At 38.6% G+C, this 27,475-nt stretch overlaps 1 pseudogene; it reads right to left on the reverse strand.

Moving 5' to 3' along the window:
• The window catches only part of LOC138319786 (poly [ADP-ribose] polymerase tankyrase-like), a 112,898-nt pseudogene that overhangs the window by 64,369 nt on the left and 21,054 nt on the right, over positions 1 to 27,475 (reverse strand).

The following is a 27,475-nucleotide window of genomic DNA, read 5'->3' on the forward strand; positions in this document are numbered from 1 at the left end:
ATTATCTCTATCTTAGACCAAGTTACCCTTAAAGGTATTGTTATAGCTCAGGTGAGTCCAGGTAAGTCATTTTCAGTCAGGTGAAAGTTAATTAGACAATATAACTAGAAAACGATCCTAAACAATTTCTGAGAAATTGTTTTTCAAATGCATCATGACTTGACCAACAGTGGTGTAAATTACTTAATCTGGATAAAACCCATAGCCGTTATCAACGTAAAAGAAACACCTGCATCTCATAAAACGGAATCCCAGTGTCATTTTTCGTTCATGTTTTCTTTCAACATGCCGGTCATTGACGGTAAACTTCGTGTAGATAATATAAACAAATTTGTGTGAACAACTATATTTCCTATATTGTAATCATCCAAAAATGCTTTTAAAAGCAACTAGCTTACATTTATTCATGTTATGCATTAATTTCAACTCGCCTGTGAAAGTCAATCTTGTCGTCTGTCAACACGGCAGCCGGCCGCGTTTGGGGCTGCCTCATGTTCTGTGTTGGCATCCGGCACACACTTATTTATAGGAGAAATTAAAATAATTTTGCCTTCTATTAGATCCCAATCTAAAGTATCTGACCCTTCAAATTTACTTTCAACTTCTGACACATCGCTAGCAAAGAACTGTTGTACACATTCTTCATCACTTCGATCTATCGGAGCGGCCATTTTGACAAGTCAGTGTACCATTCGAATTCCTCCACACCTGTGGTTATTTTTAGGGTATAATCCCGAGAATATCGAATGTAATTACACTAGAACCAATCGGAAGCATTCTACTTTCATTTTCAGTCATAATTTTAGCAACAGGAGGGAGATTTGACGATCGGACCGCCGGTTGAAAACTCGGAGTCAAAAAACGTCTTTTTACGCGTGTAGCACTGAGGGCCATTTAAACCAACGCGTATATAGTCGCGTGTAGCAGTCTAAGGGTTAATCTCTAACCTTTGCTATAGCCAGTGTGATGTCATTTCTATGTTTTAATCTCTAACCTTTGCTATAGCCAGTGTGATGTCATTTCTATGTTTTAATCTCTAACCATTTCTATGTTTTAATCTCTAACCTTTGCTATAACCAGTGTGATGTCATTTCTATGTTTTAATCTCTAACCTTTGCTATAACCAGTGTGATGTCATTTCTATGTTTTAATCTCTAACCTTTGCTATAACCAGTGTGATGTCATTTCTATGTTTTAATCTCTAACCTTTGCTATAGCCAGTGTGATGTCATTTCTATGTTTTAATCTCTAACCTTTGCTATAACCAGTGTGATGTCATTTCTATGTTTTAATCTCTAACCTTTGCTATAACCAGTGTGATGTCATTTCTATGTTTTAATCTCTAACCTTTGCTATAGCCAGTGTGATGTCATTTCTATGTTTTAATCTCTAACCATTTCTATGTTTTAATCTCTAACCTTTGCTATAACCAGTGTGATGTCATTTCTATGTTTTAATTTAATCTCTAACCTTTGCTATAGCCAGTGTGATGTCATTTCTATGTTTTAATCTCTAACCTTTGCTATAGCCAGTGTGATGTCATTTCTATGTTTTAATCTCTAACCTTTGCTATAGCCAGTGTGATGTCATTTCTATGTTTTAATCTCTAACCTTTGCTATAGCCAGTGTGATGTTATTTCTATGTTTTAATCTCTAACCATTTCTATGTTTTAATCTCTAACCTTTGCTATAGCCAGTGTGATGTTATTTCTATGTTTTAATCTCTAACCATTTCTATGTTTTAATCTCTAACCTTTGCAATAGCCAGTGTGACCGCTGTTTGTTTCTTCGTAGTTTTAACTGCTGGATTACATCCTGCTTTCATCAATAGTTCAGCAATCTTCACGGTCAGGTCCATGTTCTCATCGTATCTCTCCTGGTAATCCTGTACAAGAAATTATACCACAAGATTAACAATCTGATCAGGGCTTTTCCAGTAAAAAATCTATCCCACCCCAGGACTCCACCTTTTATTAGGGGGACCATTCATAGAAGCAATTCAATTTGTTATGGTACCAGGGGTACAAGCATTTTTTACAACATTTGGACCACCCGTAGGTGCAATGTTTTAAACCCATAAAAGCAATTTTTAAACAAGAGGCCCAAGGGCCTTACCGGTCATCTGACTACCTTAGCAATAGCTTTATAGTAAATTAATTAGATATGGTGTCATGGTTAAAAAATACAAAACACTTGGTCATGGCCATGAAAGGATCATTTAATGCAAGTTTCACTCAAACTGTATGGGTAGAACTTCAAGAAGTTCAAAATTTGTTTTCAAGATATTGTTTTTCGGGTCAACCCGACAAATAACAACGCTTTTGTTGGGACAATGTCAGTATCCTTAAAATTATTCAGACAAATTCCAGCAAAATTGCACTGGTAGAACTTTAGAATAAGTTAACAAGAGGCCCATGGGCCTTTACGGTCATCTGACTCATGGCACAAACCAACAAAGTCACAGTATAAAGTAGTGGTTAACAATTAATATAAATAATACAAGGAACTCCTTAGTTGAATATGTAAGTTTCTGAAATAGGTAAATGTCATTTGTTGAACAAACTTGGTTGCCCTTCATCCATATATGGTTGTAACCCATTCAAGGATTAATATAAGGAGTCAGATTTTAAAGCCAAATTTCAGCTAAGCTCCCAGTTTGGACCTCCGCCGTACTATCCCCATGGGTCTTAGCCTGGTCCTTTATAAAATATGATTGTCCTCACCTAAAGTTCCCCCTTCTGAATCAATTAAAACCCCTTTAGACCAATTTTCATTGAGATCTGAAATGAACCCGAACACAGGAAGTGGGCCAGCAGCCATCTTGAAATACCAAAATTTTTACGAAAATGTTTGCATGTTGTTCGGCATCAATTAAAACCCCTATAGACCAATTTTCATTAAGATCAAAGACTGAAACCTTAAAACAGGAAGTGGGCCAGCAGCCATCTTGGCATACAATAATCTTTACGAAAATGTTTGCACGTTGTTCGGCATCAATTAAAACCCCTATAGACCAATTTTCATTTAGATCAGAGAGTGAAACCTGAAAACAGGAAGTGGGCCAGCTAAAATTAAGAAAATTTGCCCTTTGGGGCCCACACCCCTCAGCCCCTAGGGGTCTGACCAGGCTCATTTATATAAAATATGATTGTCCTTCCCCAATGATGTTTAACACCAAATATAAATGAAATCCATCCAAGGATGAAGAGGAGTAGGATTTTAAAGCTTAAAATAAGAAAGTTTGCCCTTTTGGGGCCCCATCCCTCAGCCCCTAGGGGTCGGACCAGGCTCATTTATATAAAATATGATTGTCCTTGCCCAATGATGTTTCACACTAAATATAAATGAAATCCATCCAAGGATGAAGGAGGAGTAGAATTTTAAAGCTTAAAATAAGATAATTTGCCCATTTGGGGCCCCACCCCTCAGCCCCAAGGGGTCAGACCTATCTCAAATATATAAAATATGAATGTCCTTACCTAATGATGTTTAACACCAAATTTAAATGAAATCCATCCAAGGATGAAGAGGAGTAGGATTTTAAAGCTTAAAATAAGAAAGTTTGCCCTTTTGGGGCCCCATCCCTCAGCCCCTAGGGGTCGGACCAGGCTCATTTATATAAAATATGATTGTCCTTGCCCAATGATGTTTCACACTAAATATAAATGAAATCCATCCAAGGATGAAGGAGGAGTAGGATTTTAAAGCTAAAATTAAGAAAATTTGCCCTTTTGAGGCCCTGCCCCTCTGACCCTAGGGGTCAAACCAAGCTCATTTATATAAAATATGATTGTCCTTCCCTAATGAAGTTTCACACCAAATATGGATGAAATCCATCCAAGGATGAAGGAGGAGTAGGAATTTAAAGCTAAAATAAGAAAATTTGCCCTTTTGGGGCCCCACCCCTCAGCCCCTAGGGGTCGGACCAGGCTCATTTATATAAAATATGATTGCCCTTCCCCAATGATGTTTCACACCAAATATGGATGAAATCCATCCAAGGATGAAGGAGGAGTAGGATTTTAAAGCTAAAATTAAGAAAATTTGCCCTTTTGGGGCCCCGCCCCTCTGACCCTAGGAGTCGGACCAGGCTCATTTATATAAAATATGATTGTCCTTCCCCAATGATGTTTAACACCAAATATAAATGAAATCCATCCAAGGATGAAGAGGAGTAGGATTTTAAAGCTTAAAATAAGAAAGTTTGCCCTTTTGGGGCCCCATCCCTCAGCCCTAGGGGTCGGACCAGGCTCATTTATATAAAATATGATTGTCCTTGCCCAATGATGTTTCACACTAAATATAAATGAAATCCATCCAAGGATGAAGGAGGAGTAGAATTTTAAAGCTTAAAATAAGATAATTTGCCCATTTGGGGCCCCACCCCTCAGCCCCAAGGGGTCAGACCTATCTCAAATATATAAAATATGAATGTCCTTACCTAATGATGTTTCACACTAAATATGGATGAAATCCATCCAAGGATGAAGGAGGAGTAGGAATTTAAAGATAAAATAAGAAAATTTGCCCTTTTGGGGCCCCACCCCTCAGGCCCTAGGGGTCGGACCAGGCTCATTTATATAAAATATGATTGTCCTTCCCTAATGAAGTTTCACACCAAATATGGATGAAATCCATCCAAGGATGAAGGAGGAGTAGGATTTTAAAGCTTAAAATAAGAAAATTTGCCCTTTTGGTGCCCCACCTCTCAGCCCCTAGGGGTCGGACCAGGCTCATTTATATAAAATATGATTGTCCTTCCCTAATGAAGTTTCACACCAAATATGGATGAAATCCATCCAAGGATGAAGGAGGAGTAGGATTTTAAAGCTTAAAATAAGAAAATTTGCCCTTTTGGTGCCCCACCTCTCAGCCCCTAGGGGTCGGACCAGGCTCATTTATATAAAATATGATTGTCCTTCCCCAATGATGTTTCAAACCAAATATAGCTGAAATCCATCAAAGAATGAAGGAGGAGTAGGCTTTTGCATAAATAGTCTTACGCACGACGCACGGCGCACGGCAGACGGCGCACGGCAGACGGCGCACGGCGCACGGCAGACGGCGCACGGCGCAAAACGACGGACGAAACGCGATGACACTAGGTCATCCTGACCTTCGGTCAGATGACCTAAAACTATATTTTCAAGATGGCAGGTGTGGTGGCCATCTTGGATTTCAGATCAACACAAGATATAAAAACACTTGGTCACAACCATGACAAGGATCATTTCATGCAAGTATCAGCTAAACCACACTGGCAGAATTTGAGAAGTTCAAAATTCAAGATTTTAGAATATTTGACCCCCGCGACCTTGATAGTTGGTCACGGTCATTCATTTCAACAACTTTGGTAACCCTTCATCCCAGCATGCCACAGGCCAAATATGAGTACCCTGGACCTTTTGGTTAGTAAGAAGAAGTCATTCAAAGAATTTAGCCTATTTGACCCCTATGACCTAGAAAATAAGTCAAGGTAATCCATTTTCACACCTTTAGTAGGCCTTCATCCCAGCATGCAACAGGCGGAATATGAGTACTCTGGGCCTTACGGTTATTGAGAAGATGTCGTTCAAAGATTTCAGCCTATTTGACCCTTGTGACCTTGACAGCAGGTCAAGGTCATTCATTTTCATAACTTTGGTAGATCCTTATCTCAGCATGCTAAAGGCCAAATATAAGTACTCTTGGCCTTACAGTTATTGAGAAGTCGTTAAAACATTTTAGCCTATTTGTCCCCTGTGACCTTGAAAGTAGGTCAAGGTCATTTATTTTCACACCCTTGGTAGGCCTTCATCCCAGCATACAACAGGCGAAATATGAGTACTCTGGGCCTTATAGTTTTTGAGAAGAAGTCGTTCAAAGATTTCAGCCTTTTTGACCTCTGTGACCTTGAAAAGTAGGTCAAGGTCATTAATTTTCACAACTTTGGTAGCTCTTCATCTCAGCATGCTACAGGCCAAATATGAGTACTCTGGGCCTTATGGTTATTGAGAAGAAGTCGTTAACAAGAGGCCCATGGGCCTTAACGGTCATCTGACTATTAGTACAATACAACATAGTCGTTTAAAGATTTTAGCCTATTGACCCGTGACCTTGATTGAAGGTCAAGGTAATTCATTTGAACAAACTTGGTAGCCCTTCATCCCAGCATGCTACATGCCCAATATCAGTACCCTGGGCCTTCTGGTTCTTGAGAAGAAGTCATTTAAAGACTTTAGCCTATTTGACCCCGGTACCTTGAATGAAGATCAAGGTCATTCATTTGAACAAACTTGGTAGCCATTCATCCGAGCATGTCACAGGCCCAATATCAGTACCCTGGGCCTTCTGGTTCTTGAGAAGAAGTCGTTTAAAGATTTTAGCCTATTTGACCCCCGTGACCTTGAATGAAGGTCAAGGTCATTTATTTGAACAAACTTGGCAGCCCTTCATCCCAGCTTGTCACAGGCCTAATATCAGGTCTCTAGGCCTCTTAGTTATTCACAAGAAGTTTTTTTAAAGGATTTTAGCCTATTTGACCCCTGTGACCTTGAATGAAGGTCAAGGTCATTTATTTGAACAAACTTGGTAGCCCTTCATCCCAGCATACTACAGGCCTAATATCAGTACCCGGGGCCTTCTGGTTCTTGAGAAGAAGTCGTTTAAAGATTTTAGCCTTTTTGACCCCTGTGACCTTGAATGAAGATCAAGGTCATTCATTTGAACAAACTTGGTAGCCATTCATCCGAGCATGTCACAGGCCCAATATCAGTACCCTGGGCCTTCTGGTTCTTGAAAAGAAGTCGTTTAAAGATTTTAGCCTATTTGACCCTCGTGACCTTGAATGAAGGTCAAGGTCATCTATTTGAACAAACTTGGTAGCCCTTCATCCCAGCATGCCACAGGCCTAATATCAGGTCTCCAGGCCTCTTAGTTATTCACAAGACGTTTTTTAAAGGATTTTAGCCTATTTGACCCCTGTGACCTTGAATGAAGGTCAAGGTCATTTATTTGAACAAACTTGGTAGCCATTCATCCCAGCATGTCACAGGCCTAATATCAGTACCCTGGGCCTTCTGGTTCTTGAGAAGAAGTTGTTTAAAGATTTTAGCCTATTTGACCCTCGTAACCTTGAATGAAGGTCAAGGTCATCTACTTGAACAAACTTGGTAGCCCTTCATCCCAGCATGCCACAGGCCTAATATCAGGTCTCCAGGCCTCTTAGTTATTGACAAGAAGTTTTTTAAAGGATTTTAGCCTATTTGACCCCTGTGACCTTGAATGAAGGTCAAGGTCATTTATTTGAACAAACTTGGTAGCCCTTCATCCCAGCATGTCACAGGCCCAATATCAGTACCCTGGGCCTTCTGGTTCTTGAGAAGAAGTCGTTTAAAGATTTTAGCCTATTTGACCCCCGTGACCTTGAATGAAGGTCAAGGTCATTTATTTGAACAAACTTGGCAGCCCTTCATCCCAGCATGTCACAGGCCCAATATCAGGTCTCTAGGCCTCTTAGTTATTCACAAGAAGTTTTTTTAAAGGATTTTAGCCTATTTGACCCCTGTGACCTTGAATGAAGGTCAAGGTCATTTATTTGAACAAACTTGGTAGCCCTTCATCCCAGCATACTACAGGCCTAATATCAGTACCCGGGGCCTTCTGGTTCTTGAGAAGAAGTCGTTTTAAAGATTTTAGCCTTTTTGACCCCTGTAACCTTGAATGAAGGTCAAGGTCATTTATTTGAACAAACTTGGTAGCCCTTCATCCAAGCATGTCACAGTCTCAATATCAGTACCCTGGGCCTTCTGGTTCTTGAGAAGAAGTCGTTTAAAGATTTTAGCCTATTTGACCCTCGTGACCTTGAATGAAGGTCAAGGTCATTTATTTGAACAAACTTGGTAGCCCTTCATCCCAGCATCCTACAGGGCAAATATCAGTACCCTGGACCTTCTGGTTCTTGAGAAGAAGTTGTTTAAAGATTTTAGCCTATTTGACCCTCGTGACCTTGAATGAAGGTCAAGGTCATTTATTTGAACAAACTTGGTAGCCCTTCATCCCAGCATGCCACATGCCTAATATCAGGTCTCTAGGCCTCTTAGTTATTCACAAGAAGTTATTTAAAGGATTTTAACCTATTTGACCAGTGTGACCTTGAATGAAGGTCAAGGTCATTTATTTGAACAAACTTGGTAGCCCTTCATCCCAGCATCCTACAGGGCAAATATCAGTACCCTGGGCCTTCTGGTTCTTGAGAAGAAGTTGTTTAAAGATTTTAGCCTTTTTGACACCTGTGACCTTGATTGAAGGTCAAGGTCATTCATTTGAACAAACTTGGTAGCCCTTCATCCAAGCATGTCACAGGCCCAAATATCAGTACCCTGGGCCTTCTGGTTCTTGAGAAGAAGTTGTTTAAAGATTTTAGCCTATTTGACCCTCGAGACCTTGAATGAAGGTCAAGGTCATTTATTTGAACAAACTTAGTAGCCCTTCATCCCAGCATGCCACAGGCCTAATATCAGGTCTCTAGGCCTCTTAGTTATTCACAAGAAGTTATTTAAAGGATTTTAGCCTATTTGACCCCTGTGACCTTGAATGAAGGTCAAGGTCATTTATTTGAACAAACTTGGTAGCCCTTCATCCCAGCATCCTACAGGGCAAATATCAGTACCCTGGGCCTTCTGGTTCTTGAGAAGAAGTTGTTTAAAGATTTTAGCCTATTTGACCCTCGTGACCTTGAATGAAGGTCAAGGTCATTTATTTGAACAAACTTGGTAGCCCTTCATCCCAGCATGCCACAGGCCTAATATCAGGTCTCTAGGCCTCTTAGTTATTCACAAGAAGTTGTTTAAAGGATTTTAGCCTATTTGACCCTCGTGACCTTGAATGAAGGTCAAGGTCATTTATTCGAACAAACTTGGTAGCCCTTCATCCCAGCATCCTACAGGGCAAATATCAGTACCCTAGGCCTTCTGGTTCTTGAGAAGAAGTTGTTTAAAATTTTTTAGCCTTTTTGACCCCTGTGACCTTGAATGAAGGTCAAGGTCATTCATTTGAACAAACTTGGTAGCCCTCCATCCCAGCAACCTACACGCCAAATATGAGTACCCTGGGCCTTCTGGTTCTTGAGAAGAAGTCGTTTGAATAAAAAGTTTTAGCACGGCGCACGGCGCACGGCGCACGACGACGGACGGTGCATGATGACAATAGGTCATCCTGACCCTTCGGGTCAGATGACCTAAAAATGCACACAAAAAATTACCATTCCAAACACTATTTTATTATGTAACTACAACCTACCATTAGAAGCCCCGTCTCTAATAAATACCCCCACCTATTTTATTAGTTATTTTTCCAACCTAAGTTACTAGGAGTGTCACGGTTAACCGAAAATACGGTTAAATATCAACCGTACGGTTCGGTTCGGTACGATAATTCTTAGTTTCGGTTCAGTTCATTGAAAAAATAACTGTCCTATAATACCTGTAATTTACGTGTATAAACTGTATTGCAGATTATTTCATTGAAAATACGGCAAAGTTGTTTGTCAGAATCCCGAGAAATACACCTGTTGACCGACATATATGTGTAACACGTGTGCAAGTTCAGTCATTCAGAAGATCGTTTTTTGCTGTCTGCGGACATTTTTTTGCACATTCATAATATCTTAATGATATATTTCACTTAATGTTTGAGATTATGTAATTGATGATTTTTTTAATATATTTTTTCGATAACATTAATCCCGCAAAATATCGGCAGCTAAATCAAGCCGCCATTGTGTTGCCGATTGTAAACCATCGCGTTTCCGTCGGCCAATATTCCGTGAATTAAACCATTTTACGATTGAACATGCACCTGGTACCTAATAATGTTTATCTCTATTATAATTCCAATGCATAATACTTTTTAAAAACACTTTTTCTGAGATAATACCGATGTATTGATTTGCGGTAAAACTTACAATTTTCACATGTCAATCATCACATAATAATGCGTCATGAAGGATACGAGAAAAGTTTTAGTGACGAAATAATATATCATATTACATAGGACATATATCTCTCTGTGACTGATTAATGTGTCAATAGTACTGAAAGAGTTAAAAAGATAAGAAAACGTTCAATTATGTTTTTTAAAGATGTTCCACTGCTGAGAGATCATAAATGATACTCAATATTTGAACAAAAAATGGTATTTAATCGTGTTATATGTCTAATTAAGACACAAAATGATATAAAATAATTAATGAATTTCTTTGCTGCATGCACTTTTAGAACTTCAATCTATATAGGATATAGTGCTGTGGATTATTTTTCAGGTCGCAATAAATTATATGTTTTTAATTAGAAGTGAAATTTTGATAAAGAAAAAAAAAACATTTGTTTAAGTGATATACCATCTTTAAATATAAAGCAAAACTTGTTTTTGATAGAAAATAGACTTAAAAAGTGTTCAATTAAGATTTGCCTGAACCGAACCGAAAAAACCGAAAACCGATCAAAAAAGTTGAAACCGAACCAAGCTGAAAAAACATGAACCGTGACATCCCTATAAGTTACAAAACTTCCCATCAAAATGTCAAAATTTTCCAACCATAAGTCACAAACCCTCCCATCAAAATGTCAAATGTTCACACTGTAAAGCTAATAAATCAATAGAGAATATTAAGGACCTTAAGACCTTTTAATCTATGAAAAGTATTTGATTCTAACATTTCCATATTTTCAGAAGATGTTTGAATTTTTTGTCTATTTGACCCCTTTTGACCCTGCCCCTAAGGCCCCTGGGTGTCAGTCATGGAAAATTTGTTAAAAGGATTCAATAGCCATATACTGATCATTCAAAAACTACAATCATTAGAAACATGAAATCCAAATAACTAAACTTGTTGTGAAACATTTTCTATTAAAATTGGAGTTACCCCCCTTTAATAAGTAATTATTAACTTTATTATCACTATACTGTAACTAATTCAATTTATTTGTATATATAAATATATGTATTAATGAATTGCAGAATGAATTCATGTTTATACTTTGAAATATGATTTGGAGAGGACTTAAATAGGCGTAGCATGGTTCATACTTTACAAATAGGAGAGTGAATAAGAATTTATATCATGCCCAAGCATGTTAGCGGCCCCTTTGCCTCTTGGTTATTAAGAAGTCGTTTAATGATTTAAGCCTATATGACCCCTGTGAACTTGAATGAAGGTCAAGGTCATTCATTTGAACAAAATTTGTAGCCCTTTATCCCAGCTTGCCACAGGCCCAATATCAGGTCCCTATGCTTTTTGGTTATTAAGAAGAAGTCATTTAAAGATCCAAGCCTATTTGACCTCTATGACCTTGAATGAAGGTCAAGGTCATTCATTTGGAAAAAAACTTGGTAACGCTTCATCCCAACATGTCACAGGCCCAATAACAGGTCTAAAGGCCTCTTGGTTATCAAGAAAAAGTCTTTTAAAGATTTTAGCCTATTTGACCCCTGTTACCTTAAATGAAGGTCAAGATCATTCATTTGAACAAACTTGGTAGCCCTTGGTCCAAGAATGCCACAGGCCCAATATCAGGTCCCTAAGCCTTTTGGTTATTAAGAAGTTGTTTTAAGATTTTAGCTTATTTGACCCTTGTGACCTTGAATGAAAGTCAAGGTCTAGGCCTCTTGGTTATCAAGAAGAAGTTGTTAAAATATTTAAGCCTATTTGATCCCTGTGACCTTCAATGAAGGTCAAAGTCATTCATTTCAACAAACTTTGTAGCTCTTCAACCCAACATATCATAGGTTCAATATCAGATCCCCAGTACTCTTGGTTGTTTAAGATTTAAGCCAATTTGACCCCTGTGACCTTGAATGAAGGTCAAGGTCATTCATTTGAACAAACTTGGTAGCCCTTCATCCCAGTATGTCACATGCCAAATATCAGGTATATAGGCCTCTTGGTTATTAAGAAGTTGTTTAAAGATTTTAGCTTATTTAACCCCTGTGACCTTGAATTAAGGTCAAGGTAATTAATTTGAACAAACTTGGTAGTCGTTTATCTCAGCATGCCACAGGCCAAATATAAGGTCCCTAGGCCTCTTGGTTATAAAGATGTTGTTTAAAGATTTAAACCAATTTGACACCTTTGATCTAGAATGAAGGTCAAGGTCATTCGTTTGAACAAACTTGGTAGCCCTTCATCTCAGCATGTAACAGGCCTAATATCAGGTCCCTAGGCCTTTTGGTTATTAAAGAGACGTTGTTTTAAAATTGAAGCCTATTTGACCTCTGTGACCTTGAATGAAAGTCAAGGTCATTCATTTGAACAAACTTTGTAGTGCTTCAACCCAACATATAACAGGCCCAGTATCAGGTCTCTAGGCCTTTTGGTTATTAAGAAGAGGGTGTTTAACAATTTTAGCCTTTTTGACACCTTTGACCTTGAATGAAGGTCAAGGTCATTCATTTGAACAAACTTTGTAGTCCTTCATCCAAGCATGCTATATAAGTCAAATATCAGGTCTCTAGGCCCCTTGGTTAAGAAGCAGAAGTCTTATCAAGATATTTCAGCCTATTTGACCCCTGTGACCTTGAATGAAGGTCAACGTCATACATTTTAAGAACTTTGGTAGCCCTTCATCCCAGCATGTCACAAGCCCAATTTCAGATCTCTAGCCTCTTGGTTATTAAGAAGAAGTTTGTTAAAGATTTTCACCTATTTGACCCATGACCTTAAATGAAGGTCAAGGTCATTCATTTGACCAAACTTGGTAGCCCATCATCCCAGCATGCTATAAGTCAAATTTCAAGACTCTAGGTCTCCAAGTTTTGGAGAAGAAGTTGTTTAAAATGGAAAAATGAATGCCGGACAGACCGACGCCACACCACAGCATAAGCTCACTTGCCCTTCGGGCAGGTGAGCTAATAATGCTCAAAAATGTGTTTTCCCCTATATAAACTTTAGTAAACTTAAATCCCTCCCCAGGGGTAAACGAGAGACCCCAGGGTCATATAATTTACATTTTTTTAAAGGACCTTAAGACCCTTCTATCTATGAAAAGTTTTTGGTTCTACCACATCTGGGAATGGAGAAGAAGATTTTTGAAATTATAGTCAATTTACCCCCTTTTGGCCCCTCCCACAGCACCCTTCACAATTCTGATTAGCCTTATGCCTTAGAAGGTTTGTGCAAAATTTTAATGAAATTGCTTCAGCAGTTTTGGAGAAGAAGTTGAAAATGTAAATTGTTTACGAACATACGATGCACACCATACGACGCACGGCGACGGACAGAAGGCGACTAGAATAGGTCACTCGAGACTTTGTCTCAGGTGACCTAACAAGAGGCCCATGGGCCTTATCGGTCACCTGAGTTAGAATATATAATGAAACAAATTAAAGACATATAAACACTATATGCTGGGCCTTGAAGTTGGTCAGTGGTTTATAAATTTGACCTTTTTAGACTATGAAGAGTATTTGCTTCATCATACCTGTGAACTTAGAGGTATTTTTTGAAATTTTAATCAATTTGACCATGTTTGGTCCTACCCCTCTGGTCCCCCAGGGGGTCATCGAGGACTGATATGGATGTTAAAATGCTATATCTTAGGCTAATAATTCTAATCAAGTTTGACTAATTTCCTACGAAAATTGGGCAAATAATGTTCACAAATATGTTTTTCCTATATAAACTAAAGTAAACTTGACCCCTTCCCAGGGGGTAACGTAAGACCCCAAGGTCATATAATTCACATTTTTTATAAAACACCTGAAGACCTTTCCATCTATAATTATTTGATTCTACTATATCCAGAATTTTAGAAGATTTTTGAAGTTTTAGCCTATTTGACCCTTTTTAGCCCCGCCCCTCTACCCCCAGGGGGTCGGCCAGGACCAATGTGGATATGATATTAAAATGCTATCTCAGGCTAATAATTCTAACCAAGTTTGACTCATTTCCTATGAAAATTCAGCAAAAAATGCTCATTAATGTGTTTTTTTCCTATTATAAAACTATTAGTAAACTTGACCCCCTCCCCAAGGGGAAACAGGAGATCCCAGGGTCATATAATTTACAATTTTTATAAACTAAACAAACTTTAAGACCTATACCATTTCCAGAATTTTAAAAGAATATTTTTGAAGTTTTAGCCTATTTGACCTTTTTTGGTCCCGCTCCTCTGCCCCCAGGGGGTCGGCCTGGACCAATATGGATATGATATTAAAATGCTATCTCAGGCTAATAATTCTAACCAAGTTTGACTCGTTTCAAATGAAAATTGAGCAAAAAATGCTCATAAATGTGTTTTCCCTATATAAACTATAGTAAACTTGACCCCCTCCCCAGGGGGAAATGCGAGACCCCAGGGTCATATAATTCACAATTTTTGTAAAACACCTTAAGACCTTTCTATTTATGAAAAGTATTTGTTTCTACCATTTCCAGAATTTCAGAAGAAGATTTTGAAGTTTTAGCCTATTTGAGCCTTTTTTAGCCCCGCCCCTCTGCCCCCAGGGGGTCGGCCAGAACCAATGTGGATATGATATTAAAATGCTATCTCAGGCTAATAATTTTAACCAAGTTTGACTCGTTTCCAATGAAAATTGAGCAAAAAATGCTCATAAATGTGTTTTCCCTATATAAACTATAGTAAACTTGACCCCTTCCCCAGGGGGAAACGCGAGACCCCAGGGTCATATAATTCACAATTTTTATAAAGGACCTTAAGACCTTTCTATTTAGGGACCCCGCCCCTAAGGCCCCTGGGGGGTCAGTCATAGAAAATTTGTTAATAGGATTAAATGGCCATCTCATACTGATAATTCTGACAACATTTGACTCATTTTCTATTACAAATGACCAAATAATGCGCAAAAAAGTGTTTTCTCAATATAAAGTATAGTAAACTTAACCCCCTCCCCAGGGGGAAACTAGAGACCCCAGGGTCATATAATTCACAATTTTTGTAAAGGACCTTAAGACCTTTCTATCTATGAAGAGTATTTGATTCTACCACATCTGTGAGTAGAGAAGATTTTTGAAATTTTACTCAATTTTACCCCTTTTGGCCCATCCCACAGCCCCCTGGGGGGTGGGGACCATATAATTCACAATTTTGATTGGCCTTATGCCTTAGAAGGTTTGTGCAAAATTTCATTGAAATTACTTCAGCGGTTTTGGAGAAGAAGTCGAAAATGTAAATTGTTTACGGACATACGACGCACGACGCACGACACACGACGCACGACGACAGACAAAAGGCGATTAGAATAGGTCACTTGAGACTTCGTCTCAGGTGACCTAAAAATGTTTATGCTTTATTATGTTCTTCTCAGGATTATTTAAAAGTGTCATTTAAATCCCACACACCTAATACAATGAAAATAGAGGAGATTACTTACATCACAACCATTCGGTGGCTTTACAGTGTTGGCAGCCAAATGATGAAGCTGGAAATCAAAATGTAAGTTTTAAGATCACAAAGAATATGATTCTTATTTAGAAACATCACACGTTGATTTCATTCTCATTTACTTTAAAGATTCAGACTAAGATGGATATTTCTATATTATGTTTGTAATGACAACTCAAAGCTTATAATAAATCTTTTACTTGGTGAATGCAAGCAACAGATTGTACTAAATGTCTTCTCAGTAATACTTCATTCATTTTTCATTTCAAGTTATCTTGAGTGAATACTGAGATTGTATACTGACAGCATTCATTCCATCGATGTCAGTGATACTAGGATCTGACCCCTTGTCCATCAGATACACAATTTGATCGTACAGGCCGGTGTTGAGACTGCTGCCACAGGCGATGCTGATCAAGGTTCTTCCTGAAATAGTAGGACAGATAATTACATAAATCATCATTAGACATATCAAAGTTGTTCCTATTAGCAAAACAAGACTTTTTTATAAGTCAACAAAGCGTATAAATAAGAAATCAATATTAAAACGGTCACCTGAGTTTGGATACAGAATGAAACAAGGACATAGTCATTCAGATCCCCCGCCAATGGAGATATCAAAGCTGAATAATTGATTGTGGAGACTTATGTGTATGAAAAAAAAAAACAGGAAAAAGGAAGTTGAGCTAAAGAAAGATGGAGTATAATTCAAGTAGAGCGGGGCTGCAATTGTTGAATCAGGTATACAGCCTTGACATTTGTTGGCTATAATTTTCCCGTTTTTTTTTTTTAATATTTTACTCCACGCAGTATTAAATTCAAGGTCTGTGTTGTCTAATGTCTTAAGATACATATATCATTCAAATTTGACCGCAGTTTTAAATTCGTATTTTCTTTCATCCACCAAATAACACTGCCACGAATATAATCCAAATGTTTTTCTTTCTTTTCTGGTAAGGGCAGATACAGCAAGGTGAATAGTTTTATGAATGTGAAGCATATAGGTGAAAAACTATTAACCTGTTTATAACTAGTACAATGACAGTGTCATAAAGGGCCTAAAAAGAATGTGTCTATGAAGTTTCGTGGAAATATCTCTGCTGGTTTTAGAGTTATGCTCCGGAAATGAACCTGCTACAAAAATATGATATTTTCAGCAATGTTTCTATGGTTACAGAAAAAAGCACAAAAAGTGAAAACCTAAAAATAGCAAAAGGCACTACTAGACCATAAGAACAATGTGTCTATGAAGTTTCATGGAAATATCTCTGCTGGTTTTAGAGTTGTGCTCCGGAAACGATTCTTACACAAAAATCTGCCATTTTCAGCAATGTTTCCAAGGTTACAGAAAAAAGTACAAAAAGTGAAAACCTTAAAATAGCAAAAGGCACTACTAGACCATAAGACCAATGTGTCTATGAAGTTTCGTGGAAATATCTCTTCTGGTTTTAGAGTTATGCTCCGGAAATGAACCTAGTACAAAAATATGATATTTTCAGCAATGTTTCCCTGGTTACAGAAAAAATGCAAAAAATGCAAACCTAGAAATAGCAAAAGGCACTACTAGACCATAAGACCAATGTGTGTATGAAGTTTCGTGGAAATATCTCTACTGGTTTTAGCGTTATGCTCCAGAAACCATTCGTACGGACGGACGGACGGACGGAACCCATTTGTATATCCCCCACCAACTTCGTTGGGCGGGGGATAACAAAGACATATAAACACTAAATATTTGCCCATCAGGACCTTGAAGTCAGTCAGTGATTTCATAAATTTGACTTTTCATTCTATGAAGATTATTTGGTTCCATCAAATCTGTGAATTCAGAAGAAAGATTTTTTTAAATATTAGCCATTTGACCCCTTTTGACCCCTTTTGGCCCCACCTCTCTGGGCCCAAAGGGTCGGCCAGGGCAAATATGGATATGGTGTTAAAATAGTATTTCATACTAATAATTCTAACCCAGTTTGACTACTTTTAGTAATTTCCTATGAAAACTAAGAAAATAATGTTCATAAATGTATTTTTCCAATATATTCATTTGAAAAAACATGGTAGAACTTCATCCCACCATGCTGCAGGCCCAATATGAGTACCCTGGGCCTTTTAGTTCTTGAGAATAAGTCATTTAAAGATTTTAGTCTTTTTGACCCCTGTGACCTTGAATGAAGGTCAAAGTCATTCATTTGAAAAAAACTTGGTAGGCCTTCATACCAGTATGCTACAGGCCAAATATCAGTACCCTAGGCCTTTCGTTTATGGAGAAGAAGTTGTTTGAATGAAAAGTTTACGCACAGCTCATGATGACGGACAAAGCATGATGATAATAGGTCATCCTGACCCGAAATCCTGACCGTTCGGGTCAAATGACCTAACAAGAGGCCCAAGGGGCTTAACGATCATCTGACTTCCTTTGGGATCAAGAAGATCTTATAAGGATCATTTCATGCAAGTTTCAGCAAGTTCAAAATGTGTTTTCAAGATGGCACCTGTGGTGGCCATCTTGGATTTCGCTTAGCGAAATTTATACAAACTTTATTACCCTTCCACCCAAGGATGTTTCTGGCCAAATGTTTACATTCCATGCAGGACTCTATGACTAGTAGAGATTTAAAAGATTTACCCTATTTTCCCTATTGGGCCCCGCCCCTCCTGCCCTCAGGGGGTCAGAGCCAAAATTTATACAAACTTTGTTCCCCTTCCACCCAAGGATGTTTCTGGCATAATTTGGTTACATTCCATGCAGCAGTCTATGACAAGAAGCCATTTAAAGGATTTACCTTTATTTCCCTATTGGGCCCTGCCCCTTCTGCCCCCAGGGGGTCAGAGCCAAACTTTACAAACTATGTTCCCCTTCCCCCTTCGGGCCAGGTGAGCTTAAAAGAACTAAAATCTGTTAAATTTACCTGAATCATTTTTAAAGTTGATGTCAACACCAGGCATCTTCAACAGAAAGTCAACCAAGCCCATATGTGCCTTCATGAAAGCTATTCCAACAGGTGTCAACTGAAACAAATGAAACTGAAATTACTATTGATTTCAGGATATTTTGGGGCATCATTGCAATAATACTGGGAACCTGAAGCACAATCACATGGTCCTTTATAATTCCATAAGGCAACACAAGAGGCCCAGAGGGCCTGTATTGCTCACCTGGGTTTTTGTTAGTAATTATCACAAGACTCTGTCAATTAGAAAAATAAGCAAAATTGACTCCCAAAGTTTAATTTTGAATCACAACCACACAATGATGCTATTGATACCATACAAATATGCTATCCAATACATAGGTTCAGAGAAAAAGTAATTTATATGAAAATAGTAGCCTAATTGACCTTTTTGACCTCGCATCTATTGCCGTCCAAGGCCCTGGGGGTCAGCCCTATCATTTGTACAATTTCAAATCCCAACCCTATAAGGATGCTACCATTGCATTATAAGTGCTCTTCAATTCTTAGTTGCAGAGAAGAAGTCGTTTATATGGAAATAGCTAAATTGACCACTTTTGACCCCACCCTTCAGGCCCCCGGGGGGTCAGCCCCATCATTTGCAAAATTTTGAATCCAAACCCTATAAGGATGTAACAATTGCATTATGAGCGTAATCCCATGTTAAGTTGCAGAGAAAAAGTCATTTACATGGAAATTGACCACTTTTGACCCCGCCCCTCAGGCCCCCGGGGGTCAGCCCTATCATTTGCACAATTTGGAATCCCCACCCTATAAGGATGCTACCATTGCATTATGGGTGCTATACCATGCTTAGTTGCAGAGAAAAAGTCATTTATATGGAAACAGCCAAATTGACCCCTTTTTACCCCGCCCTCAGACCCCAGGGGGGTCAGCCCTATCATTTGCACAATTTTGAATCCCCACACTATAAGGATGCTACCATTGTATTATGGGTGCTATCTCATGCTTAGTTTCAGAGAAGAAGTCGTTTATATGGAAATAGCCAAATTGACCCCATTTGACCCCGCCCCTCAGGCCCCCGGGGGGTCAGCCCCATCATTTGCACAATTTGGAATCCCCACCCTATAAGGATGCTACCATTGCATTATGGGTGCTATACCATGCTTAGTTTCAGAGAAGAAGTCGTTTATATGGAAATAGCCAAATTGGCCCCTTTTGACCCTGCCCCTCAGGCCCCCGGGGGGTCAGCCCCATCATTTGTACAATTTGGAATCCCCACCCTATAACGATACTACCGTTGCATTATGAGTGCTATCTCATGCTTAGTTTCAGAGAAGAAGTCGTTTATATGGAAATAGCCAAATTGACCCCATTTGACCCCGCCCCTCAGGCCCCCGGGGGGTCAGCCCCATCATTTGTACAATTTTTAATCCCCACCCTATAAGGATGCTACCATTGCATTATGGGTGCTATCCCATGCTTGGTTTCAGAGGAGAAGTCGTTTATATGAAAAAAATAGCCAAATTGACCCCTTTTGGCCCCGCCCCTCAGGCCCCCGGGGGGTCAGCCCCATCATTTGTACAATTTTTAGTTAGTAGCCCATAAGGATGCTACCAGTCAAATTTTGTTGAAATCCGACCAGCGGTTATGGAGAAGAAGTCGATTATTGACGGACGACGGACGACAGACGACGGACGCTGCAGTATCCCATAAGCTCACCTCGGTCCTTTGAACCAGGTGAGCTAATAAATGTACAGTAAATTTGGATACCAGCTGAAAACTAAGGTCAATAAATTGACATGTATTTATTTTGGTTTACTGAATACCTCTTCTACGTAAAATTTACCCCCTGCTTCTACCCAAGACCTACCTTCTAGCCAAGACCTACCTTCTAGCCAAGACCTACCTTCTAGCCAAGACCTACCTTCTAGCCAAGACCTACCTTCTAGCCAAGACCTACCTTCCAGTCATTTGCTTTCTTTGGGTCAGCACCACCCTCATTAACAAGCATCTTAAGAACAAAGTACCAGCCGTAGGCAGCCGCATAATGAACTAGGGAGTTGTTGGAACTGTCCACGCGGTTAGGGTCTGCTCCCAGGTACAGCAGATAGGAGGTCACCGTGACACTACCGTTCATTACTGCATGGGTCAGTGCTGTTCTCTTAAATTTGTCTGTAAATATCATCAGATTAAATGTCAAAATAATTTGGCAATATCAAAACTAAAATTATTGTCAGCTTTATCTAGGTATCTGATCAACACATTTAATAGCTGCTTCATTGATAAAATAGAGAATTAAAATTGATAAAGTAAAAGCAGAAAAAAGATAGCACTAGAATACTATTATTCTCAACTGGCTTGCTAAACCTTTAGTTGAATGAAAGTTACTTTTCTATCAGGATATGAGTGCAAGTTTGGAGGATAAACAGAGTAATTTGTACTGATCAATCCGAATACTATACAAACCAAGCTGTTCCACAACAGCTCCTGCTTGTATAAGGAGTCTGGCAATGTCCAAATTGCCTTTTCCTGCTGCAATCATCAAAGGTGATAGTTTCTCCTTGCCGGCTGACAATGGTTTGTTGACGTCTACACCATGCTTCAGAAGTGTTCGTACAATCTCCTGTTAATTTTAAAACATTATTAGTGCATTTACTATTAATTCAAAAATATATCTGATAAGTGATACTTCGATTAATTAAGTAATAATAAGATATTTGTGATTAACATGGAATACATTTATCTTAACAGCTCAGTGCAAAACTTGCGCAGTAATACAAAGCTTTGATTACTTCATAAAATTTATTGGAAATTTAAAAGTTTTAGAAAATTATCATAATCTTATTTACCATTATGTTAAAATATTTACAGTTTGCACTGACATGGACTCAATAACCATGCTTTCTAGTACAGTGGAACTTCCCTAAACCGATCATGGTTGGTGCATAGAATTTTGGCCGGTTTAGAGAGAGTTCAGTTTGGAGAAGTGAACCGAATATCGATCATTACAATCCGGATTTTTTTTGTCAGAAGTCGTTTTCTACACTACACTGTACTGACAAGTGTTCGTTATAACCGACCAATATCAATTGTTAATGTAAATGTTATCACAAAAGAGGAAATCATACGATTAAAAGGAATGGATTACAACAATCTTGACTTTGTTACCGCTTATAAACGAAGTTAGTTGCGTGAATGATCTTGGGGATGTTCTCGTCTGAACTAACCTAAATATGGCCCGTTACATCAAGAATCAAATTTAAATATGGTCTAATTACACGATGACCAGTCGAAGCCGGGCATCATATGACAAAACAATACATGGCTTCAGCTTCTTCATACAGATAATTTACGTTATCCGACAACTATATAAGTAAATAAATAACCCATGTGAGACTCTCAAAATTGAATACGAAACTTTCTGTTTATTACTAGCTCTGCTTGTTTTCCTACAGTAAACAAACCGGCAGTGCACGTGGTAGACCTTGGTTAAATATCTGAACAATAGACATGATCAAATAATTACACCATCCTCTCAGGTATAGTTACCGTGTACATATACCTATAGCGCAAGCCTTCACACCTGTATACATGCCCCAGGACATGGCATGCGACAACTATGGATACAGGTACATGTGTATATCACGGTCGGTTGATCAGACCTCTATGCAAACTATCGGTGTCACTCAGGTAAGGCCGGTTTTCAGAAGTGTATTTTAGTTACATTTGACTATTCCGATCTAAAATCGGTCCGGTATTCGGGATTGGGAGGGATCGGTTTTAGCAAGTTTTATTTACTATTAATAATTAGAAATTCATTCCGTATATGACATCCATGTTTGGTTTCTAGAGGTGATCGGTTTTGAGAAGGTTCGGTTTCAGGAAGTTACACTGTATTATCATTATCAGTGTATAACGATCGCACAACACGTGCGGGGATTCCATTGTTACGGGAATAGTTGCTGGCGTAGCAATGTGGGGTCACCCCACTTTTGGTTGGAACATATGAATGACTACATTGCAATCAGCTGTTCAATCAAATTCATTGACGAAGACGAGACAGAAAACAAGAGGCCCAAGGGCCTTAACGGTCATCTGACTACCTTGGCAATAATCATATAAGAATTAATTAGACATAGTGTCATGGTAGCCATCTTCGATTTGGGATCAACCAAAGATGTAACAACACTTTGTTGGGACCATGTCATGATCATTTCATGCAAGTTTCAGCCAAATCGCACCGGTAGAACTTGAGAAGAAATTCAAATTTTGTTTTCAAGATGGCGGCTGTGGTGGCCATCTTGGATTTCAGATCAAACCGCAAAATAACAACACTTGGTTGGGACCATGTCATGATCATGTCATGCAAGTTTCAACCAAATCGCACAAGTAGAACTTGAGAAGATCAAAATGTATTTTCAAGATGGCGTCTATTTGGATCGACCCAAAATAACAACACTTTGTCGGGACCATGTCAGGATCATCTCATGCAAGTTTTAGCCAAATCACATGGGTAGAACTTGAGAAGAAGTTCAAAATGTGTTTTCAAGATGAGGGCTATCTTTGATTTCGGATCGACCCGAAAAATAACAACAATTTGTCGGAACGATGTCATGATCATTTCATGCAAGTTTCAGCCAAATCACACCAGTAGAACTTGAGAAGAAGTTCAAAATGTGTTTTCAAGATGGCGACTGTGGGGGCCATCTTGGATTTAGGATCAACCCTAAAAAATAACAACACTATGTCAAGACCATGTCAGGATCGTTTCATGCAAGTTTCAGCTAAATCGCACCGGTAGAACTTGAGAAGAAGTTCAAAATGTGAAAAGTTTACGCAAAGCGGACGACGACAGGTGAAACATGATGACTATAGGTCATCCTGACTCTCGGGTCAAATGACCTAAAAATACGGTTATTTTAAGAAACAAGAGATCCCAGAGGGATCTTGGCGCCCACCAAAGAATGATCTATATCTGACAAAGGAAAGATGGATCTTTTCTCTACTTTTTAAACTTTTTCAAACATACTACATATAAAATTTGAGACAGATCGCTTCAGTACCTTTTGAGAAATAGCGGTAACAAACTTCAACTATCAAAATCCAAAATGACTCCTTGGCGGCCATCCTGTTGATCAATCGGCCCCAAATCACAATATGCACAACTAGGGCCCTAGGGGAACCTACATGTGAAATTTGAGAAAGATCCATTCAATACTTTCTGAGAAATAGCGATAACAAACTTTGAATATAAAAATCCAAGATGGCTGCCTGGCAGCAATTTTGTTGACCGATCGGTCCCAAATCACAATATGCACAACTAGGGCCCTAGGAGAACCTATATATGAATTTTGAGACAGATCCCTTCAGTACTTTCTGAGAAATAGCGATAACAAACTTTGAATAACAAAATCCAAGATGGCTGCCTGGCGGCCATCTTGTTAACCGATTGGTCCCAAAATGCAATATGCACAACTAGGTCCCTAGGGGAACCTACATATGAAATTTGAGACAGATCCCTTCAGTACTATCTGAGAAATTGCGATAACAAACTTTAACTATCAAAATCCATGATGGCGGCCTGGGGGCCATCTCGTTGACCGATCGGTCCCAAAACGCAATATGCACAACTAGGGCCCTAGGGGAATCTACATATGAAATTTGAGAAAGATCCCTTCAGTACTTTTTGAGAAATAGCGATAACAAACTTTATCAAAATCCAAGATGGCTGTCTGGCGGCCATCTTGTTGACCGATCGGTCCCAAAATGCAATATGCACAACTAGAGCGCTAGGGGAACCTACATATGAAATTTGAGACAGATCCCTTCAGCACTTTCTGAGAAATAGCGATAACAAACTTAAACTATCAAAATCCAAGATGGCTGCCTGGCGGCCATCTTGTTGACGATTGGTCCCAAAATACAATATACACAACAAGGGCACTAGGGGAACCTACATATGAAATTTGAGACAGATCCCTTCAGTACATTTTGAGAAATAGCGATAACAAACTTTAAGTATCAAAATCCAAGATGGATGCCTGGCGGCCATCTTGTTGACCGATTGGTCCAAAAATGCACAACAAGGGCCCTAGGTGAACCTACATATCAAATTTGAGAAAGATCCCTTCAGCACTTTTTGAGAAATGGGGATATCAAACCTTAACTATCAAAATCAAAGATGGCCACCTGGCGGCCATCTTCCTCAAAATCTGTATGGCACAACTAGGGACCAAGGGTAACCTCCATGTGAAGTTTGAACAAAATCCCTTCAGTAGTTCTCAAGAAATATCGATAACAAACTTCAACTGCCAAAATCAAAGATGGCTGCCTGGCGGCCATCTTGTTTTTCCGATCAGCCTCAAAATCTGTATGGCACAACTAGGGACCAAGGGTAACCTCCATGTGAAGTTTGAACAAAATTCCTTCAGTAGTTCTCAAGAAATATCGATAACAAACTTCAACTGCCAAAATCAAAGATGGCTGCCTGGCGGCCATCTTGTTTTTCCGATCAGCCTCAAAATCTGTATGGCACAACTAGGGACCAAGGGTAACCTCCATGTGAAGTTTGAACAAACTCCCTTCAGTAGTTCTCAAGAAATATTGATAACAAACTTCAACTGCCAAAATCAAAGATGGCTGCCTGGCGGCCATCTTGTTTTTCCGATCAGCCTCAAAATCTGTATGGCACAACTAGGGACCAAGGGTAACCTCCATGTGAAGTTTGAACAAAATCCCTTTAGTAGTTCTCAAGAAATATCGATAACAAACTTCAACTGCCAAAATCAAAGATGGCTGCCTGGCGGCCATCTTTTTCCGATCAGCTTCAAAATCTGTATGGCACAACTAGGGACCAAGGGTAACCTCCATGTGAAGTTTGAACAAAATAGTGATAACAAGCATTGTTTACGGACGGACGACGGACCACGGACCACGGACGCAGGGCGATTTGAATAGCCCACCATCTGATGATGGTGGGCAAAAAATATGCAAATGACGCAAAAATAAATAATATTCATTTAGGTGAAAAACTGTAATTATAAGGAATAGATTTTTACCAGGTTACATAAAATTTACATGGGCTCCATTACCATTATACCCTCATAACCTCAACAAAATGAAAATTCCTTAATAACATGTTACTTACAGCATTTCCACTCTGTACAGCGATGTGGATGGGACAAACTGTCTCCCAGTTAGGGCGGTTGATACCTCCAACACCCCACTTAGCTATCATAGGATCGCCACCGTCACCTTCCGCAGCATTCTTAGCTACTGCATTTTTCAACAATAGGTCGATGTTCTCTGGCTGCTCTGCATAGCAGGCGTAGTGTAAAGGGGTGAACCTCCTTCTGGTCACATCATTAGGATTAGCTCCCCTACAAAACATTCAATATGGTTAGCTCTCCTACAAAACATTTAATTAGTAATAAACTGATCTAACTCCATTAGGGTTAGCTCCCCTACAAAACATTTAATAGGGTGAGCTCCCCTACAAACATTCCATAGGGTTAGCTCCCCTACAAAACATTCAATAGGGTGAGCTCCCCTACAAAACATTCCATAGGGTTAGCTCCCCTACAAAATATTCATTAGGGTGAGCTCCCCTACAAAACATTCAATAGGGTTAGCTCCCCTACAAAACATTCAATAGGGTGAGCTCCCCTACAAAACATTCAATAGGGTGAGCTCCCCTACAAAACATTCAATATGGTTAGCTCCCCTACAAAACATTCAATAGGGTTAGCTCCCCTACAAAACATTCAATAGGGTGAGCTCCCCTACAAAACATTCAATATGGTTAGCTCTCCTACAAAACATTCCATAGGGTTAGCTCCCCTACAAAATATTCATTAGGGTTAGCTCCCCTACAAAACATTCAATAGGGTGAGCTCCCCTACAAAACATTCAATAGGGTGAGCTCCCCTACAAAACATTCAATAGGGTGAGCTCCCCTACAAAACATTCCATAGGGTTAGCTCCCCTACAAAATATTCATTAGGGTTAGCTCCGCCAGAAAACATTCCATAGGGTAAGCTCCCCTACAAAAGATTCAATTGGTCATAAACTGATCTAACAAAATAACAAAATTTCACATAATAAGCTGATATTATCATCTAAAGTTCAACAAGGTCAGGATTCAATGAACCCCAAAAGCATGATATTTTCCTGTGTACATAGATACATAGTTTCTGACATTTAATGAAAATAGTTTTTTTAAGGTGGTAGTCTCACATTCCCCAAAATTTTCCTGTCGTTTAATATTTTTCATATTTGATTTATGAAGTAAATATGTTGTTATGCATCTTCTGTCAAAGTTTCGAAGAAATTGAACCATCTATTTTTTCAAAATAAATATTCAAATTTGCCATTTTTGAGTAGAATCTGCACATGAAAAAACAGCATTAGTCTGTACTAAATCCGCCCCGTTAATGAAAATAATTAACAAAATGTTCTACAATATATATATTGTTTAATTGACGTGATATATATCAATCCTTTTTTTTTTTTAAATGCTTTACTTCTCGTCATAATTAATTTCTAGTGATTCATAATTAATTACTAGTGATCATTTTTGGAGGAAATTAGGTAAAAAAGACGCAAGTAAATTATCTAAAACATTCTCACCAAAATGAAAATAAATCAAAATTGTGATGTTCAATTTTTATAGAAAAATAACAGACTAAAAAGTGACAAAGTTGCTTATAATCAGTCAATTTTCAAAAAAATTGAACCACAATTTGTCAAGATAGAGCATTTTTAGCACCAAAAACCCTTCATTTTTCATTGAAAAAGACGGGATTCACAATATAGTTATCTCCCCTATTATATATACTTTTTATACATTCACTGCAGAAGTTTCTGTTACAATATAGCCTAGATGTCAATAGTTTTAGTTTTAAAATAATTAACAATGTTTAATCAATATATATTTACCATAAAATAGCAATTTAAGATTAATAGGATTATTTGTGTTGTTATTTTTAAAACTAATAGAATAATTTATTCATAAATTCAAACTTCAGAAAAGGGGGTATTAATCAAATCGCGGTCATTCAAATGCTTGAAGAGCTTGGGGCACTGTCATAACTCAAGCGTCTGTATGAAAAAATCATGATCTGTCTCCCTTACCATGAAACTACATTCTTAATTAGCTCATGGATCAATAATATTAGAAAA

This window comes from Argopecten irradians, chromosome 3 (genome assembly GCF_041381155.1).
Source record: "Argopecten irradians isolate NY chromosome 3, Ai_NY, whole genome shotgun sequence".
In the NCBI taxonomy this organism is placed as follows: domain Eukaryota; kingdom Metazoa; phylum Mollusca; class Bivalvia; order Pectinida; family Pectinidae; genus Argopecten; species Argopecten irradians.